Consider the following 20,759-nt stretch of genomic DNA (forward strand, 5'->3'; position numbering starts at 1 on the left):
CTGAAATGTGGCAAAAGGTCGCAAAGTTCAAGGGGGCCGAATACTTTCGCAAGGCACTGTAGGTGGTTAACTGATTTTTGTCCTCTGACATCCTTGGGTAGGCAGAGGGAGTCTGGAAGGGCATCAAGGAATCTTTGTGTTGTCTGTGAATTTCTAGCACAACTTTTGATGCTCCTTGGTTGGGGCCTGAGTAGATTATTTGTTGCAATTGCAAACGTAATAAAATGGTGGTCCGATAGTCCAGGATTATGAGGAATAACATTAAGATCCACAACATTTATTCCATGGACAAAACCCACTGAGTCGATGATGGCTCCGAAAGCTTTTTGGAGTGGGTCTGTGGACTTTTCCATGTGAATATTAAAAAGTCACCAAAAATTAGAATATTATCTGCTATGACTACAAGTCTGATAGGAATTCAGGGAACTCAATGAGGAACGCTGTATATGTCCCAGGAGGCCTGTAAACAGTAGCTATAAAAAGTGATTGAGTAGGCTCCATAGATTTCATGACTAGAAGCTCAAAATACGAAAATGTCATTTTTTTTTGGTAAATTGAAATTTGCTATCGTAAATGTTAGCAACACCTCCGCCTTTGCGGGATGCACGGGGGATATGGTCACTAGTGTAACCAGGAGGTGAGGCCTCATTTAACACAGTAAATCCATCAGGCTTAAGCCATGTTTCAGTCAGGCCAATCACATCAAGATCATGATCAGTGATTAGTTCATTGACTATAATTGCCTTTGAAGTAAGGGATCTAACATCAAGTAGCCCTATTTTGAGATGTGAGGTATCACGATCTAGTGGTTAGTGTGTTGGGCCAGTAACTGAAAGGTTGCTGGACCGAATCCCTGAGCTGAAAAGGTAAAAATCTATTGTTCTGCCCCTGATCAAGCCAGTTAACCCGCTGTTCCCAGTGCGCCGTGGATGTCGATTAAGGCGGTCCCCCGCACCTCTCTGATTCAGAGGGGTTGGGTTAAATGCAGAAGACACATTTCAGTTGAATGCATTCAGTTGTACAACTGACTACTGTAGGTATCCCCCTTCCCTTCCCTTTGCTATACACAGACCCTCACACTGACAGCCCATTGATTCAGAACACGTCTTTTCCCTGGGGATTTATACCTAGTGCTTAGGTGATGTTCCGCCCTGGCAGAAGCAAATCCAAGACCATGGTAATTATATACTATAGGTCAGAGACCACTATGGACACCTGAACCACCTTGCAATACATGGAGTTCCCCTATGCATGACACTTCGGCCAATTACTGAGCAGGCTAGAGTTTATTTTCTGTCAGGCACTCAGCCTCTCTGGGTGCTGGGGACGTTTATTGGCCAGATAGAACAGGATGAATGGGAATCAGTGAACACTGTGAGGCTGCTGCTGGAGGCAGTGAGGTGTTGAATCAAACACTTCCACAGCTTTCTCAGCATCTGTCTGGTCCTAATGAAGAAGAGAGAGAGAAGGAGCTGCCCACCCTGGCCCACCATGTGCCCAGCAAGAGATGTCAATGGAGCCACATCCAGGGCACACCTAGTGGAAAATTATTGTCCACTGTCTGCTGAAAAAGCCATTATACCAAAATGTCAAGACTAAGGGCTCAATTCAATTGAATCTGCATGGCAGTATTTACACAGTATCATACAAACATGCCATTTTTTTTATTGTGGTCAAATAAAATAGCTGAAGGGTTGTGGGTAATATTAGAAAATCCTATAGATTTTCTCCTCACGGGTAGATTATTCAAGACATGTGTATGGGATGTAGTTTATAAATATAGAAACAGCTAAACATAGAAATGGTGGAATGAGCATTAGTTGTGAAAGTGGCTGAGAAACTGTTAGTTGGTTTTCCGGAAACTTCTTCATCCCCATATCTTCTCCTTTCTTTCTGTATGATTGTTTAATAATGTGTTGTTTCTGTGGACCGCAGGAAGAAAATATGTTGGTAAGGTAACAGCCAATGAAGATCTATGACAAATCCAATTCAACAAAATAGTGTAAAATGTGTCCATTCATGCTGAAAAAGATTTCTGTCTTCACATTGCTAGGTGCTGCTCACACTGATCAGGATCTCCTTGTCAGTGTAAATTGGGAAGGCTAGAAGAAGCAAAGGGCCTTCTAAGGTGTGAAATCCAAGGTTTTCTTTTGTCATTACACCCTCTTCTTTAACCCTCACAGGGACAGACCATCCAGCCGTATCTACCTGGTTCAATATTTTCCACGTAATCCATATATCATCATCATCTCATATTTGACTGGGAGCAGGGGGCTAGGAAATCAATAAACTCAACTGCAGAGTGAAGAGTGCACACACACACACACACAGGCACACACACACAGACACACACACACACACACACACACACTTCTCTTACAACTTCACAAAGTAGCCAGCCTCTGTACGATATGTGGGGCATGCATTCACTGCGTGTCAGCTATAATAATGAAAACGACATCCAAATATCTCTTCTGGAATACAAACATTCTGAACGTAGAGGGAAAACATTTGTAAAAGCTTCAGCTGCAGCAGGATCTTTGTAATGATCAGCTTCTCATACCCACGCCAGGCAGTCAGGCATGCAGGCAGCATCCCGGCTTACCTCAGGGGAGGCACCATGCCCTGGGAGTCACCCAGCTGAAGACACGAAACGATGGAAGACAAGATAGAGGGAAGAGAGGAAGAGGGGAAGAAGGGATGAGAGCCCTCCGGAGAGCAACAGAGCATATGGGTCTAAGGAGTGAGTCAGCAGAAACAAGGGCAGTGGAGGAAGGAGGAAATTAAGGGAAGGAAGGAGAGATGGAGAGCAGGAGGGAGGGCTAGATACCAAGGGATGGGCTGTCCTTCCACCCTGGTGATATAATGCAGGCAATCCCGCAAAGTGCTGCCCAATGGTTCCATTTCTGGAATAAGAGGCATTATGACAGATAGGCTAATCGAGACGACCCCATGTCTGAGAAGACCGATCAACACACAGACACACTCAAACACACGCACGCATGCATACACACATGGACACACACACACACACACTCTCTCTCACACACACGGATGCGCAGATCAGATCTTCCTTATTGCGAGTCCATGACATTAAGTAGCATTGCTCCGCTGACCATGCAACATTGAGACTTTCACAGTGAAGCACCACTTATATGCTGATCAGCTTCAGATAGGAAGAGAATGAGAAAGATGGAGAAGAGGAAGAGGAGAGTAGAGGAGGGAAGAAGAGAAGAAGGGGAGAAGAGGAGGAGGGGAGGAGAGGAAAAGAGGAAGAGGGGAGAAGAGGAGGAGGGGAGAAGAGGAGAGAAGAGGATGAGGGGAGGAGAGGAGGGGAGAAGAGAAGCAGGAGAGAAGAGGAGGAGGGAAGGAGAGGAAAAGAGGAGGAGGAGAGAAGAGGTAGAGGGAAGAAGAGGAGGATGAGGAGAGAAGAGGATGAGGGGAGAAGAGGAGGAGGGGAGAAGAGGAGGAGGGGAGAAGAGGCGGATGGGAGAAGAGAAGGAGGGGAGAAGAGAAGAGAAGGAGGGGAGAAGAGGAGGAGGGGAGGAGAGGAGGAGGGGAGATGAGGAGGAGGAGAGATGAGGAGGAGGGGAGAAGACTAGGAGTATGATTCATTGAGCAGGGATGTCTGATACTCTTGTACCTGTTACTTTGTTGTGGGTGTTAATTGGGCTTTGTCATTTAGGAGCATAGTTTTTTTACTGACTGTGTCTCATTATTATTCAAACATTAAAACATTTCCTTAAAACATTTCCTTTAAAACATTTCCTTTAGAAAATGTTCTTGTGTCTACTGATTCTGTTACAGTATGTATCTGGGGCCTCTTTTATAAAACGGACTTACGATCAATTTCGATCTTAAGTCTGACTTACGCAGAAAACCACATATAAGTAGTTACTTAAAAAACCTTACCTTGATGTGGAAATGAGCTTATCGCTACACAAAGTCTAGACTTGACCTAAGTGATTTTCCTGCTGGTTATGTAGGGGTATTGCAGTTTGGGACGCATATGCCTCCAAGCTTGTGGTGATCTTTGCATTAGCTTCATGAACAATTTGTTAGGAATGATCAATTAAAGGTGTGAGGAATTAATTGCCAGATGCAAGGTTCTTTGAGTTAACAGGATGCGATGTTCTATAAATAGTGTGTCAAATAAGAAGTAACCATGACTGTTCTTGCGTTATTGGAAGACATTGAAAACCGTACTTTTAGAAGGGAGAGAATTTTCAGAGACCGGAATGACTTTTTTGTGCATGATAATTCCTGGCTCTTCCTGACTAAACCCTCATTTGTGCTAGCATAAGCATTCTATAAGGGGAAATCGCTGATTGTAAGGTACTAGGTTCTAGGTGCCATCAATTTGAAGTTCATTTGAGATTTATAGATGACAGCTGCGTAAGTTACAAATGGGCTTCTTAGAACCTGCGTAAGCAAGGTTTTTTATGCTCAGTATCTTTTATGAATCCAACATAAGCACACCGTCAGAAATGATCTTACCACTAAGTTCAAGTATAAATCTAAGATTTTTTTTAAATGAGGCCCCTGGCTCTCTTCTTACCTGTCATGTGAACTAAGATACCAGTTTTGTTCATCCACTGAACACAATAAGAAAAAAATATTTATATATCATATAATAAATATTTTTTTTAATCTTATATGCTTTCAGTTAAGGCAGTAGTGAATGCAAAGAGGCTATAGGCACCTCATGAGTGCCTGGCCTTCTTTTTCTTAGGCTGATTACACCCAGGCTCCAAAGTGCAGTCCAGGTACAAGTGGGGAGCAAAGAGCTACACTGTATGTCTCTGTGATTTGGAGTCGTCCGACAGGCTGCTTTTTGCAGTTAAAGGAAGGACACCACATCTCCTGCCGCAGGTATCATTTGATATATCAACCCACGGCCAGGTCGTCTAGCTTATTCCGGCCAGTGGGAGTGTAGAACACGGGGTCCACAACTGAGTGGTAGAACTCTGGTACAATGTGGCCGTGGATAGTCTGGGGCCCTCCTGGCGAAGCCACTCTCTGGGGACACGAGAGGGTCAGAGATGGGTGTGCTGCAGAGGTTGAAGAGAACAGTAGTGTTTTTTATATACTTGTACTCCAGGGGCTCCTTGAGGCCCCTCAAGCTCTCACTCTGCTCTTCCACCCTCCTCTTTCTCTCCTGGACCTAAAAAAGAAAGGGATGGTCAGAGAAGGTGAAGAGGTCTTTATCACAGACACAAACTATCAACACTTCAGAGAATTATTGAGATTAATTAAGATGATGTTATAACTGATCAAGGAACACAGCACTACCATGATGAGTCTAAATCTTTACAAATGTGGGTGTGTAAGGGTTTAGATGTGATCATGGGGCATGACTCTACCACAGCCATTAGAAAGTCCTTCTGGTAGAGGAATAACATTTCTCAGGCATCACAGAGTGCAGTCCAGATAGAGTAATGCCTATCAGGCCGTCTCAGGTTCACGACCTCACTCACTCCCTGTTGTGCCAGTTTCCTCAGAACGGAGGTCATTTAACTGCCTGTCTCAACTGTCCTCAGCTGTCAGTGTTGGGGAGTAGTGAACTAGTAATTGAACTACATTTTTAAGTATCTTGGGGGTAGTTGAACTAAATCAAGGTAGTGTTTTCACTAGATCATTACTTTTTTGCCTGTAGCAGTGTAGCTACCTACTGGAACTACACACTACTGTTTTACCATGTAGCAGTGTAGCTACCTACTGGAACTACACACTACTGTTTTACCATGTAGCGGTGTAGCTACTTACTGGATCTACACACTACTGTTTTACCATGTAGCAGTGTAGGTACCTACTGGAACTACACACTACTGTTTTACCATGTAGCAGTGTAGGTACCTACTGGAACTACACACTACTGTTTTACCATGTAGCAGTGTAGGTACCATGTAGTAAATTAGTTCTAATTTAGGTCTTATCTTTTCCATAATGGTCAGTGAACAATTAAAAAGCTAAAAATTGCATTCATCAGGAACAATAATTAATCACATTTATATCAAACAGTGCAAGGCAAATGTCTAGTGTTTGTCTTGGTTACTGAGACCCATGTTTCTACAGAATGTTGGGGAGACCTTCCAGAACCCTGGTAACAATAGCTGGGTCTTTCAGAATGTTGAGCTTCTCTGATGGCCAAACATTGTTGCATAGAACATTGAGAAGTGCTAGGACTCCGAACTAGGCCACTTACCTTGAAAACATGTTTGTACTGTATGGTGCATTGGTTTATTTCCACAGTATGTGCAGGTGGTGTCTGTGACCTCCGTGAGTTGAGCAGCCAGCTGGTCCTTCATACTGTCCTTACTTGCCCCACTCACATGGGAGAGTTTATTCAGCTAACAAAGTAAATGTTTTGAATCTCCAGGGTAATCAGAGTAACTCTAGACATGATAATGAACAGAGTTTTCAGAGACCCTTCTCATAAATTTCATCATCACAATTTACAATTCTAGTTCATATTTCTTCATATAATCTCTATTGCCTTCTAAATTCAGTTATGAAATATCATCTTTGGTGTGTGGCATGTGTGTGTGTGTGTATGTGTGTGTGTGTGTCTATGTTTGTGTGTGTGTATGACAGACAGAAACAATGTTAGACTAACTGATCCATTCGAATTAGTGAAATGAGTCTTTCTAACTGTCAAGCTTCTCAGCAAAACATCTGGGACCTCTGTGGGCCTTTACAATAGATGGTATACCAGGAAACTTTAACACACACACACACACACACACACACACACACACACACACACACACACACACACACACACACACACACACACACACACACACACACACACACACACACACAGTGCCTTCAGAACATGGAAAGTACATTAACCAAACCGATACAAGCCACACAACCCCTGTTGGTTCCTTGGCGTTCCATGTCCATAATGAGGTTGGTTATTTACCTCCAGGGGCATGATTTGATTGGCCGTCGGCTCCTTCTACACACCATCCCTCAACAAGATTAGAAATATAATTGGGTGAAATGGGCATCCAGGCTGCTGATCTCCGGCAGACCCAGGGACCATGCGTCATCCAGCTCAGCAACGTCACCCTGCTCTGGGGAAGGGATTCATCACCAGGCCCCTTCCCGTCTGGCACTCCGAGCACAGCATCCACGGCGCCAGCACTGTGGGGAGAGGGCAGGCCAGACTCTGTCTGCTTCCAAATGACACTCTCTCTATTCACTCTCTGTGTAATGCACTTTACATTTGGCCAGTAGTATAGAAATACTCGGAATATGATGCACTACTTCTGGTCAGAGCCTGTCTGTCTGTCTGTCTGCCTGTCTGCCTGTCTGTCTGTCTGTCTGTCTGTCTGTCTGTCTGTCTGTCTGTCTGTCTGTCTGTCTGTCTGTCTGTCTGTCTGTCTGTCTGTCTGTCTGTCTGTCTGTCTGTCTGTCTGTCTGTCTGTCTGTCTGTCTGTCTGTCTGTCTGTCTGTCGCAGCCTATCTCAGTGGAAATGAGGGAACACAGGCTTCATCAGCACATTCAGTTCCACCACCTACCAACCAGCCACCCAGCCACCCAGCACCCACATCCATTCAAATTCACACAGAACATTAAACACTGTTGCCCTAGTGTGAAATGAGAAAGTGTGCAACAAAAGAAAATATAATGGGTATTTTTTGCATATGTATTCAACTGATGCAGATGACGGTGGCGACGCCATTTAGGTCACTTCCATTTGTCTGGGCCCCCCGCTGTGTATTATCTATACATAGTCACTTTACATTTTACAACATTTTTTATTTAGCTTATTTAGTAAATATTTTCCTAACTTTATTTCTTGAACTGCATTGTTGGTTAAGGGCTTGTAAGTAAGCATTTCACTGTAAGGTCTACACCTACTGTATTTGGCACATGTGACAAATACAATGTGATTTGATTTATGCTTAATCAATCCCACACTGCTGTCATTGTGTGTGTGTGTGTGTGTGTGTGTGTGTGTGTGTGTGTGTGTGTGTGTGTGTGTGTGTGTGTGTGTGTGTGTGTGTGTGTGTGTGTGTGTGTGTGTGTGTGTGTGTGTGTGTGTGTGTGTGTGTCATAAGGAGTAGCAAAAAAATGTTTTTGCTTATTCAGAGAAATTTGTCAGTTTGCTCTCTCTCTCTGTCCTCTCTCGCTCTCTGTCTTCTCTCTCTTTCTTCCTCACTCTCTCTCTCTCACACACACACACACACACACACACACACACACACACACACACACACACACTTGTAGATGCTTACTCACTGAGACTGAGGAGAGTGATGGGTATAGCTAACTGCTTCCCTTCAGACGAGTTAGAGTAAATACTACAACACACACAGCGACTAACATAGAAAGATGTACTGTCTGATCTACCCATGTACACTGATGAGTCACATGAAAAGGCTACATACACTGCAGTTCAAAAACCACTGCACCAATGAAGGACCATATGCATGTTCTACTGCGGGTGTTAGATATAGTCCATATCTGTTGAAACAGACAGATATATCATCAGCAGTTATGTGTTATTTAAGAGGGGACGTTGAGTAGTGTTAGGGGTCAAACAAGCAAATAAAAAGCTGAATATTCTGAAAGCTGTATCCAAAAAAAAACATTAATGAATCTCATATCAGTCTTTTAAAATGTGCCTTTGCATTTTAGTTTTGCAAAGATTCTCATTTGTTCCACAAGTTCAGGGTCAGACAGAACAGTTATTAGAGAAACTCATGAAACGTGTTTATTTCAGCTACGTTAACCATCAACTCATCTGCTCCAACAATGATGTTATTTTAGGGCATTCACTTGAATAGATCAATTTAAACAACATTTCATTTGAAAAATAGTTTTGATCACAAGACTACTCTGTATGTTGTTTCCAGACCAAACTCAGACTCAGACATAATCAAGTTTTCATGAAAGTATTGTTTATTTATTTTCATAAATAAGAGGATTGACTGATACAGGAGCTTGTACGAATAAGCAAGGTCCACAAGTACACATTTTTCTTCCATTCTAAGTACGTGGGGCTGACTCATTTTGTACCTTACTTTTTTTACTACTGAATTACTACACAAAATCTATTTGCGCAGTAGTGACTATGTAAAGACTTGTAGGGATTGTGCAGTGAACGTGTAGTTTATGCACTACCCAAGATACACAAGTAGAGTTGTGTAGTGTTCAGAAGGAAAACGCTAATGTTTCCAGTAGTTATCTGGGTGAGATTTTTACTACTTGATGTTGGTAGTAAATAAGTAATCACAACACTACAGCCAGACTACACCGGATTTTCGAGACCACAGAAAAATGCAAAACAGGAAGTAGTTGGTTGTTGTTAGCTAGCTACTGTTTTTGACATTCCTGAATGTAATCAAGTTGAATTTTCCTTTATGTTTTCTGAATACTTTTATGTTGTTATTTAGCCATTTACCACATCAAAAAGATTGTGAGCCAAAATGATCTTGTGTCCCTAGGAGGGGTTCGTCACTTGAGTGGGTTGAGTCACTGATGTGATCTTCCTGTCTGGGTTGCCCCCCCCCCCCCCTTGGGTTGTGCCGTGGCGGAGATCTTTTTGGGCTATACTCGGCCTTATCTCAGGATGGTAAGTTGGTGGTTGAAGATATCCCTCTAGTGGTGTGGGGGCTGTGCTTTGGCAAAGTGGGTGGGGTTATATCCTGCCTGTTTGGCCCTGTCCGGGGGTGTCATCGGATGGGGCCACAGTGTCTCCTGACCCCTCCTATCTCAGCCTCCAGTATTTATGCTGCAGTAGTTTATGTGTCGGGGGATAGGGTTCGTTTGTTATATCTGGAGTACTTCTCCTGTCCTATCCGGTGTCCTGTGTGAATTTAAGTATGCTCTCTCTAATTCTCTCTTTCTTTCTCTCTCTCGGAGGACCTGAGCCCTAGGACCATGCCTCAGGACTACCTGACATGATGACTCCTTGCTGTCCCCAGTCCACCTGGCCGTGCTGCTGCTCCAGTTTCAACTGTTCTGCCTGTGGTTATTATTATTTGACCATGCTGGTCATTTATGAACATTTGAACATCTTGGCCATGTTCTGTTATAATCTCCACCCGGCACAGCCAGAAGAGGACTGGCCACCCCACATAGCCTGGTTCCTCTAGGTTTCTTCCTAGGTTTTGGCCTTTCTGGGGAGTTTTTCCTAGCCACCGTGCTTCTACACCTGCATTGCTTGCCGTTTGGGGTTTTAGGCTGGGTTTCTGTACAGCACTTTGAGATATCAGCTGATGTACGAAGGGCTATATAAATACATTTGATTTGATTTAGCCTAGCTGTTTGCTATCCCCATTGATATGTAGCTATGTAGCCTCTGTTTTTGTCATGCTATCTAATAAGTATGTGTGTTTGTATGCAAATGTACAGTATGTTCATATTGGTATACTTACCCATTCTACTTACCTCTTTTGGCCTGTTGCCAAGGAGGCCCCCGACATATGAAGACTGGAGGCCATTGTTGGTAAGATTAACATTGTTTATCAAATGTTTTTCTGTGTTGTCTTATGTGACTTCTGTTACCAAATGATTGATAATGACTTTTAATTGGTTGTCTCTTGTGCTCGTCTGTATTGTCTAAAAGGTGGTGGAAATGTGTCTAGAACACAAAATACGATCTGAAGATAATTAAGTCAAAGCTGAATGAAGACCTCAAAGGGATTAACAAAAAACTGTAAATATGTCATTTAACATGTATTTAATTAATAAAATAAAAAAAATGCAATTGCTTTTGTACAGTTTATTATTTCTTGTATGATGATATAACTACAGTTAGAAACTTGAGGTTCACTAGTATAGTAGTGACGCAGTAGTGAAACAAGATGTCCGTAGTGCTTTTGAATAGGCAAACAGTGGTAAATAGTAATCAAAAGAACACAATACACACACAGATGGCACTGGCAGTAGTAATTCAATAGGGACTGAGTAGGCATACAGCAGTAATGTGTAGTAATTCAATAGGGACTGAGTAGGCATACAGCAGTAATGTGTAGTAATTCAATAGGGACTGAGTAGACATGCAGCAGTAATGTGTAGGCATTGTGTAGTAATTCAATAGGGACTGAGTAGGCATACAGCAGTAATGTGTAGTAATTCAATAGGGACTGAGTAGGCATACAGCAGTAATGTGTAGTAATTCAATAGGGACTGAGTAGGCATACAGCAGTAATGTGTAGTAATTCAATAGGGACTGAGTAGGCATACAGCAGTAATGTGTAGGTATTGTGTAGTAATTCAATAGGGACTGAGTAGGCATACAGCAGTAAAGTGTAGGTATTGTGTAGTAATTCAATAGGGACTGAGTAGGCATGCAGCAGTAATGTGTAGTAATTCAATAGGGACTGAGTAGGCATACAGCAGTAATGTGTAGGTATTGTGTAGTAACTCAAAAGGGACTGAGTATGCATACAGCAGTAATGTGTAGTAATTCAATAGGGACTGAGTAGGCATACAGCAGTAATGTGTAGGCATTGTGTAGTAACTCAATAGGGACTGAGTAGGCATACAGCAGTAATGTGTAGTAATTCAATAGGGACTGAGTAGGCATACAGCAGTAATGTGTAGGCATTGTGTAGTAATTCAATAGGGACTGAGTAGGCATACAGCAGTAATGTGTAGGTATTGTGTAGTAATTCAATAGGGACTGAGTAGGCATGCAGCAGTAATGTGTAGTAATTCAATAGGGACTGAGTAGGCATACAGCAGTAATGTGTAGTAATTCAATAGGGACTGAGTAGGCATACAGCAGTAATGTGTAGGTATTGTGTAGTAATTCAATAGGGACTGAGTAGGCATGCAGCAGTAATGTGTAGTAATTCAATAGGGACTGAGTAGACATGCAGCAGTAATGTGTAGGCATTGTGTAGTAATTCAATAGGGACTGAGTAGGCATACAGCAGTAATGTGTAGGCATTGTGTAGTAATTCAATAGGGACTGAGTAGGCATACAGCAGTAATGTGTAGGTATTGTGTAGTAACTCAATAGGGACTGAGTATGCATACAGCAGTAATGTGTAGTAATTCAATAGGGACTGAGTAGGCATACAGCAGTAATGTGTAGGCATTGTGTAGTAACTCAATAGGGACTGAGTAGGCATACAGCAGTAATGTGTAGTAATTCAATAGGGACTGAGTAGGCATACAGCAGTAATGTGTAGGCATTGTGTAGTAATTCAATAGGGACTGAGTAGGCATACAGCAGTAATGTGTAGGTATTGTGTAGTAATTCAATAGGGACTGAGTAGGCATGCAGCAGTAATGTGTAGTAATTCAATAGGGACTGAGTAGGCATACAGCAGTAATGTGTAGTAATTAGATAGGGACTGAGTAGGCATACATCAGTAATGTCTAGTAATTCAATAGGGACTGAGTAGGCATACAGCAGTAATGTGTAGGTATTGTGTAGTAATTCAATAGGGACTGAGTAGGCATGCAGCAGTAATGTGTAGTAATTCAATAGGGACTGAGTAGGCATACAGCAGTAATGTGTAGGCATTGTGTAGTAATTCAATAGGGACTGAGTAGGCATACAGCAGTAATGTGTAGGCATTGTGTAGTAATTCAATAGGGACTGAGTAGGCATACAGCAGTAATGTGTAGGCATTGTGTAGTAATTCAATAGGGACTGAGTAGGCATACAGCAGTAATGTGTAGGCATTGTGTAGTAATTCAATAGGGACTGAGTAGGCATACAGCAGTAATGTGTAGGCATTGTGTAGTAATTCAATAGGGACTGAGTAGGCATACAGCAGTAATGTGTAGGCATTGTGTAGTAATTAAATAGGGACTGAGTAGGCATACAGCAGTAATGTGTATGTATTGTGTAGTATTTCAATAGGGACTGAGTAGACATGCAGCAGTAATGTGTAGGCATTGTGTAGTAATTCAATAGGGACTGAGTAGGCATACAGCAGTAATGTGTAGGTATTGTGTAGTATTTCAATAGGGACTGAGTAGACATGCAGCAGTAATGTGTAGGTATTGTGTAGTAATTCAATAGGGACTGAGTAGGCATACAGCAGTAATGTGTAGGCATTGTGTAATAATTCAATAGGGACTGAGTAGGCATACTGCAGTAATGTGTAGGTATTGTGTAGTATTTCAATAGGGACTGAGTAGGCATACAGCAGTAATGTGTAGTCATTGTGTAGTAATTCAATAGGGACTGAGTAGGCATACAGCAGTAATGTGTAGGTATTGTGTAGTATTTCAATAGGGACTGAGTAGACATGCAGCAGTAATGTGTAGGTATTGTGTAGTAATTCAATAGTGAACATGAAGGAATTGTGTAAGTATATGTAGGTTTTAAGTAGTAGATACCGTAAAGCTCACTAGTTACACATTTAAGGGAGAATTATGTAGATATTTGAGTAGGAAATGTAGTGTTCACCAGTAGTGAAACGTCCCAATTTATCACTCATTACTACTGCAATTACTACATAAATCCTTACTGGTTTACTACCCATCTCAACGGCAATCAAGTAGTAAAACCAGTAGGTTTTGTCTAGACCTTGTGTAGTAGAGATGAGTTGTAATTTAGTAATACTTTTTCATGAGTGTCCTCTGTCTGGAGAATTTGGATATCCCTGGATTGTTGTTGGCTCTGTATCAACAATAAGGTACATTAGCTGACAGGGACCAAAGCTGGAGAGGAAGGGTGGCATGACACACTGTCAGCAGCACCTATAGTCTTCGAGCCATGGATATTTGTTTGCCTGGCTTCCAAAAAGAGAATCTAATGTAGACGAATGGAGATTCATAACGATAACTATTCTTTCATCTTTTCCTTTTGCAATTGTTAAAAAAAGTTAGACTTTGAAAGACCTTCCAAATGAGTGAAACAGTGTCATTTAATATTGACTCTTTTCATTTAGACTAGATGGAGTTACATCCTCAGTTTAAGCACACAATAAGAATAATCTCAGGGCTCCCTCTCTGCTCCAACATCAAAGTGTCGCTCACAGTGATGAGAGTGCCAGAAGTCTTATTCTTCTCTCAGTCTCTCATTCTATTCACCCTCCCTCGCTCCTTCTCTCTTTCTCTCTGTCCCTCTATCTAATTGGAACTACTTCTTATTCAAAAACACCCCCCCCCCCCCACACACACACACTCTCTCTCTGTCTTTCTGTCTCTGTACTTGCCATCACCTCAAAGCCCTGGCACACCCCACTCACCCACTCTACCCTCCCCAGATCCATACACAGGAAGAGGGAAATTAGTTGATATGGCATTAATGCAAAATTAATGAGCTTGTAAATCAAGCTGGAAATGTACAAATGAGAGGTCAGGTCCATGTCCTGCTATCGTACTAAATCTGTGTCGTAATCCTGTCCTCCAGGAGGGAGGGGGAGAAACAGACTGTCTGTATTCTGTCCCCCACTGAGAGGTTTCCTTTCCTGGACATTTGATTGCAGCCGACTGGGTGATTTATTGGAGCTTTCAAATCTCAGGGTGCCTGTGTGATGTGTGGCAGTCCCTCCATTCACTGTGCATGCACATGACCAGAGAGGGAGACGAGAGACAGAAGAGTATGGCAAAAAAAAGCAATTTAGACAGGAACGGAAAATAAAACCTCTGTCAATGGAGACACAGGGTTTACATTAAAGCTTCCCTTCTCTCTGTCACCCCCCCCCCCCCTCTTTCTCTCTCTCTGTCTTTCTCTCTCTCACTGTATGTCTTTCCCTCTGTTTTTCAGTTATCCGCTATTCCCTGTCTTTATCTTCTCTCCTCATCTCTACCTCGCTTCCTTCCCACAATGGATTGTAATAATGTGACCCTTCCCTCTATCCCGCCTCTCTCTCTGACCTATTATTAATCTCTAGCAATCTCACCCTTCCTCGCTCTCCCTCTCTCATTCCTTCCTCACTCTGTCACCCATTCTCCCTTTCTCTCTGTTCCCTCTCTCATTCTTTCCTCACTGTCACCCATTCTCCCTTTCTCTCTGTTCCCTCTCTCATTCCTTCCTCACTCTGTCACCCATTCTCCATTTCTCTCTCTTCCCTCTCTCATTCCTTCCTCACTCTGTCACCCATTCTCCCTTTCTCTCTGTTCCCTCTTTCACCTTCTCTTCCTACCCTCTTTCCCTCATGACTCCCCCTCCTCTTCCTCTCTCACTATCCTCCTCTCCCTCCCTCTCTCTTTCAGCAGCTTCCTCCTCTATCTGATTCCATTCATCACAGTAAATTTCAGTGACAGTGCCTTGCTTCCCAGTGGCAGGGCCCTTAGTAGTGGCTGACGCACACAGCCTTGAAGAGAGGGAGAGAGACAGAGAGAAGGAGAGAGTAGAGAAAGAGAGAGAGCAATCGCCACTGTGTGGCCATCACAGACCAGCCCCCTCAAGTTACCACTGGGGGCTGAGGATGCGTGGGGGTTTGAACTTGGCAACAGATCCCTGGGAGAATGGGAAAGGTGGGGGCCGTGGGCTGGGGGTGACAGAATCTGCTGTTGCATTACAACCCTGACAAGCACTCCAATAGGAAAACAAGGCAGGTTTAATTTAGAGCCTACAGTATAAGCACTGGGCTTGTAAAACATCCTGAAATGGTTAGTGGGTGGTTTACAATTAGCTTTGGCATCAGGATATTTGTGTTGATCTGTGTTGATTACATACAAAGGGGAATTTATGTTGCGGCGCAAAAGCCACAAATCTTTGGGGATTGTATTACTGCCCGTGATATACGGAACTCCTCCGACCCCTCAATTAAGTGTGGCCTGCACTATGATTCAGATTTAATTGGTCAAGCCCAGGCCAGTTCACAGTTATTGCTAAAAAACAACAACATTATAACAACTCTAGACAGATAATAGTAGGGTTTACTGGTCTCTGCTCAGATACAGTATGGAGGGAGTACGGTTCTGTTCCAATGTGCTCTATATCCTGTCTTTATTTTTGAAGACTGTGAAGACTGTTGGGGCTGGAGGAAGACATGCATTCTGTAAAGGCTGAAAATAGATTTAAAAAAAATCTGCGTTAGACAGGATTACCTACACATACTAACCAGCTCAGATAGACAGAAGCGTGCTATATGACAGACCAATCCGAACTCATCTCTCTGCTTGTCCAGCCCACTCATTATCTCAGCCAATCATGGCTAGTGGGAAGGTTGCTCACTTCTTCTGTGGCTAAACCAACTAGACTCGTAATTGAACAATTGTATTAGTCTTTACAAGTTTATTATTAAGGCACACGAAAGTTCACATGTTCCAGAAGGCATTTCTGCCCAAAAAGATAACGTTCAAAGGGCTCTCTTGTGAAGTAGTGACCCGCGACATATGCCTAGTTTTCTGAAACGCATTACAATTAGTCTAGCCAGTTATCTAAACTTGTAGTAATAATGGCTGAATACCAACTGGGCATGCAGGGCACGTGCCCAAGGACCCTAACCTCCAGGAGGCACCCATTGATTCTGTTAGTCACTCTGACTCAGATATCATTAACATGGCATAATTAATGTGTAGAATTGCAAACAAAAAGTGATGTAACACTTACCAACATACCCTGTTCTAGCAACTGTAGTGTCTGGGCTAATATCTAACGGGGGAGCCACAAGCTCTGGTGGCCCATGAGCCTGTCATTGATGTCTATTTTTTTTTTTATAAATCATTTTGACAGTAACCCTCCAAAAAGTCAATAATAAGCCTTTTTAATTTCCATATGTACTAGGAAGCTAAGTGTTTCTTGGGCTTCAGGAATGTGACTGAAAAAGTGCCCCTTGTCCATTCAATCAAATGAACTGATTGTTGATGAACTGATTGAATGGACAAGAGGATATTGGTGAACAAATGCTGTTGTCAAGGCTACGACAGCGCCAGTGCAACGAGTGGAGCTTATGCAGGTGTTTAAAAGTTCATATCAGACCGAGAGCCTAATGCTTCTTAGGTAGTTCTTTGTGAGTTTTAGTTTAGAAAACGGTCTCTCTGCAGAACCGACAGTTACAGTGATGGTACAGACAACTTGATCGCCATAGCAACATCAGGGAATCTGCAGGGAGTGGTACTTCAAATACAGTAGTTCAATCTTTAATTGAGCCACTCATTCTCCTTGATTGCCGGGCTCAACATGTTATGGAAAGAGATTAACTGGATAAGAAGCTCTGGGGACAGGTCGTCTGGATACTGGACAGCCAGTATATTGCCAGATGCAAACAGAGCATCATCTTTAGCAGACAACAGTTCTTGAGGACTTGAACCAAAAAATGCTGTTTGTCATTTCTATCATACTGGTGAACCGACTTTTGAGTTGTGTGGATGCAATAACAACAGTCCCTTATCTCTGGTATATTTTAGCATGCATCATTCAAGACTACGTTTAAATTGTGTGCAGCGCAATGGACATATAATGCACAATGTCTAAGTGAAAACTGTCTGGGTTGTCAATACTCATTATAGAAAACAGTTGGGCCTACAAGCAGTGGTGAACAAATTTGGAGGACTTCAGGAGACAAGGGGAGTCTCTCAAGTTGGATTTAATTTGTTTGAATTTACCTTGAATATTGCAGCCCATTTGTGTAGGCTATTAGCCAGACAAAACCCATTTGTTTTCCCCAATTTGTCCAATATATCGATTCAGAGTATCGTAGAATAACCTCGACTCGGATCTCAATCAAGCAATAAATTAAACAAAGCAGAATAGGATGTCAATTAGAATATCTTACTTGCCAGTAAAAGTTCTACATCTCGATGTAGACAATACAGTGACTCCATAAAAACTGTTAGCAACCGTACTGTAACCATAGAAATATAATTAATAGAACGGGCTTGGAAGCTCAATGTACCAGCTGGCTGATGTGTTTATGGACATATTCAATCTCTCCCTATCCCAGTCTGCTGTCCCCACATGCTTCAAGATGGCCACCATTATTCCTATACCCAAGAATGAAAAGGTAACAAAACTAAATGACTATCGCCCCGTAACACTCACTTCTGTCAACTTGAAGTGCGTTGAGAGACTAGCGGGACTGACGGGCCGCCCCCAGGTGGGGAAGGTAGGAAACAACACCTCCACTTTGCTGATCCTCAATAATGGGGCCCCACAAGGGTGCGTGCTTAGCCCCCTCCTGTACTCCCTGTTCACACATGACTGCATGTTCATGCACGCCTCCAACTCAATCAAGTTTGCAGACAACACAACAGCAGTAGGCTTGATTACCAACATGGTCGAGAAAGCCTACAGGGAGGAGGTGAGGGCTCTTGGAGTGTGGTGTCAGGAAAATAGCCTCTCACTCAACTTCAACAAAACAAAGAAGATGATCGTGAACTTCAGGATACAGCAGAGAGAGCACCCCCCCAATCTACGGGACTGCAGAGGAGAAGGTGGAAAGCTTCAAGTTCTTCGGCATACACATCACGGACACTGAAATGGTCCACCCACACAGACAGTGTGGTGAAGAAGGCGCAACAGTGTCTCTTTAACCTCAGGAGGCTGAAGAAATTTGTCTTGGCACCTAAAACACTCTCAAACCTTTACAGATGTACAATCGAGAGCATCCTGTCAGGCTGTACCACCGCCTGGTACAGCAACGGCACTGCCCACAACCGCAGGGCTCTCCAGAGGGTGGTGCGGTCTGCCCAACGCATCACCAGTGGCAAACTACCTGCCCTCCAGTACCTGATGTCACATGAAGGCCAAAAAGATAATCAAGGACAACAATCACCCAAGCCACTGCCTGTTCACCCCGCTATCATTCAGCAGGCGATGTCAGTTCAGGTGCATCAAAGCTGGGACCGAGAGACTGAAAAACAGCCTCTATCTCAAGGCCATCAGACTGTTAAATAACCGTCACTAGCACATTAGATGCTGCTGCTCTATATACATAGACTTTAAATCCCTGGCCACTTTAATAAATGGAACACTAGTCACTTTAATAATGTTTACACTTTTTGCATTACCCATCTCATATGTACATAATGTATTCTATTCTATTGTATCTTAGTCTATGCCGCTCTGACATTGCTTGTTCATGTATTTATATATTCTTAATTCCATTCCTTTACTTAGATTTGTGTGTATTGGGTATACAGTGAGGAGAACAAGTATTTGATACACTGCCGATTTTGCAGGTTTTCCTACTTACAAAGCATGTAGAGGTCTGTAATTTTTATCATAGGTACACTTCAACTGTGAGAGACGGAATCTAAAACAAAAATCCAGAAAATCACATTGTATGATTTTTAAGTAATTAATTTGCATTTTATTGTATGACACAAGTATTTGATACATCAGAAAAGCAGAACTTAATATTTGGTACAGAAACCTTTGTTTGCAATTACAGAGATCATATGTTTCCGGTAGTTCTTGACCAAGTTTGCACACACTGCAGCAGGGATTTTGGCCCACTCCTCCATACAGACCTTCTCCAGATCCTTCAGGTTTCGGGGCTGTCGCTGGGCAATACGGACTTTCAGCTCCCTCCAAAGATTTTCTATTGGGTTCAGGTCTGGAGACTGGCTAGGCCACTCCAAGACCTTGAAATGCTTCTTACGGAGCCACTCCTTAGTTGCCCTGGCTGTGTGTTTCGGGTCATTGTCATGCAGGAAGACCCAGCCACGAACCAACTGGATTCCTTCTTGTAACGGTATCGCTCGTCATCTGAGGAAGAGTAGTCAAGATCGGACCAAAATGCAGGGTAGTACGTGTCCATGTTAATATTTATTTAAACTGAACACAAAACAAAATAACAAGAGAATGAACAAAAACGAAACAGTTCTGTCTGGTGCAGACACAGAGACAGAAAACAACTACCCACAAATCATAGTGGGAAAACAGGCTGCCTAAGTATGGTTCTAAATCAGAGACAATGATAAACAGCTGCCTCTGTTTGGGAACCATACCAGGCTAAACACAGAAATACAAAAACATAGAACAACACATAGAATGCCCACCCCAACTCACGCCCTGACCAAACTAAAATAGAGACCTAAAAAAGGAACTAAGGTCAGGACGTGACACTTCTAGCCATATTGAAGTGTAAGGTTCCTGCTTTTACTTCCTTGCATAGGTACACTCCAAATGGCTGCCAGTCCACCCTTTGTGCCATCATTGCCTTGAATGGAGACATCCTATCTATGAATTCTCTATTCTTTATGACTGTGACATATAGTCAGGAAATAAATGCTAGAATGTGCACAACATATCTGCATAACAGGAGTAATAGTACCTCAAACGATACAATTTCCATAGAAATACATTAAGTATTGGCATTTGGTCTCCCACACGGAGCCCTGCTGATCCGGCCGCTGATTTAACTGCACGAGGGGGCCACAACAGAATTCCCTCCGTCGCGTCATCCCTCTAAGGCCGTTCTGTTAGCCTGCTAGCCCTGTGCCGCTAGCTGCCTAAAGCCACGCACTAGACTTGTAGGATCACTCGGCTATGCATGCCTTTCCCTAACGTCACCATGCCGTGTCGATTGCTGTTCTGGTTTGTATCTATTGTTTTATTTCACTGTAGAGCCTCTAGCACTGCTCAACACGCCTCGGCTAACAATTTAGCACCACCATTTAGTTCCACCCCCCCCCACACACAGTGACATCACCTGGTTTAAATGCTATTTCTAGAGACAATATCTCTTTCATTATCACTACATGCACAGGTTTACCCCCACTGTATTCACATCCTACTATACCTCTGTACATTATGCCTTGAATATATTCTACCGTGCCCAGATATCTGCACCTTTTACTCTCTGTTCTGAACGTACTAGACGTCCAGTTCTGTTAGCCTTTAGCCGTACCCTTATCCTACTCCTCCTCTGTTCCT

The sequence above is a fragment of the Oncorhynchus mykiss genome, chromosome 1, assembly GCF_057628025.1.
Source record: "Oncorhynchus mykiss isolate SJ-2025 chromosome 1, ASM5762802v1, whole genome shotgun sequence".
Lineage (NCBI taxonomy): Eukaryota > Metazoa > Chordata > Actinopteri > Salmoniformes > Salmonidae > Oncorhynchus > Oncorhynchus mykiss.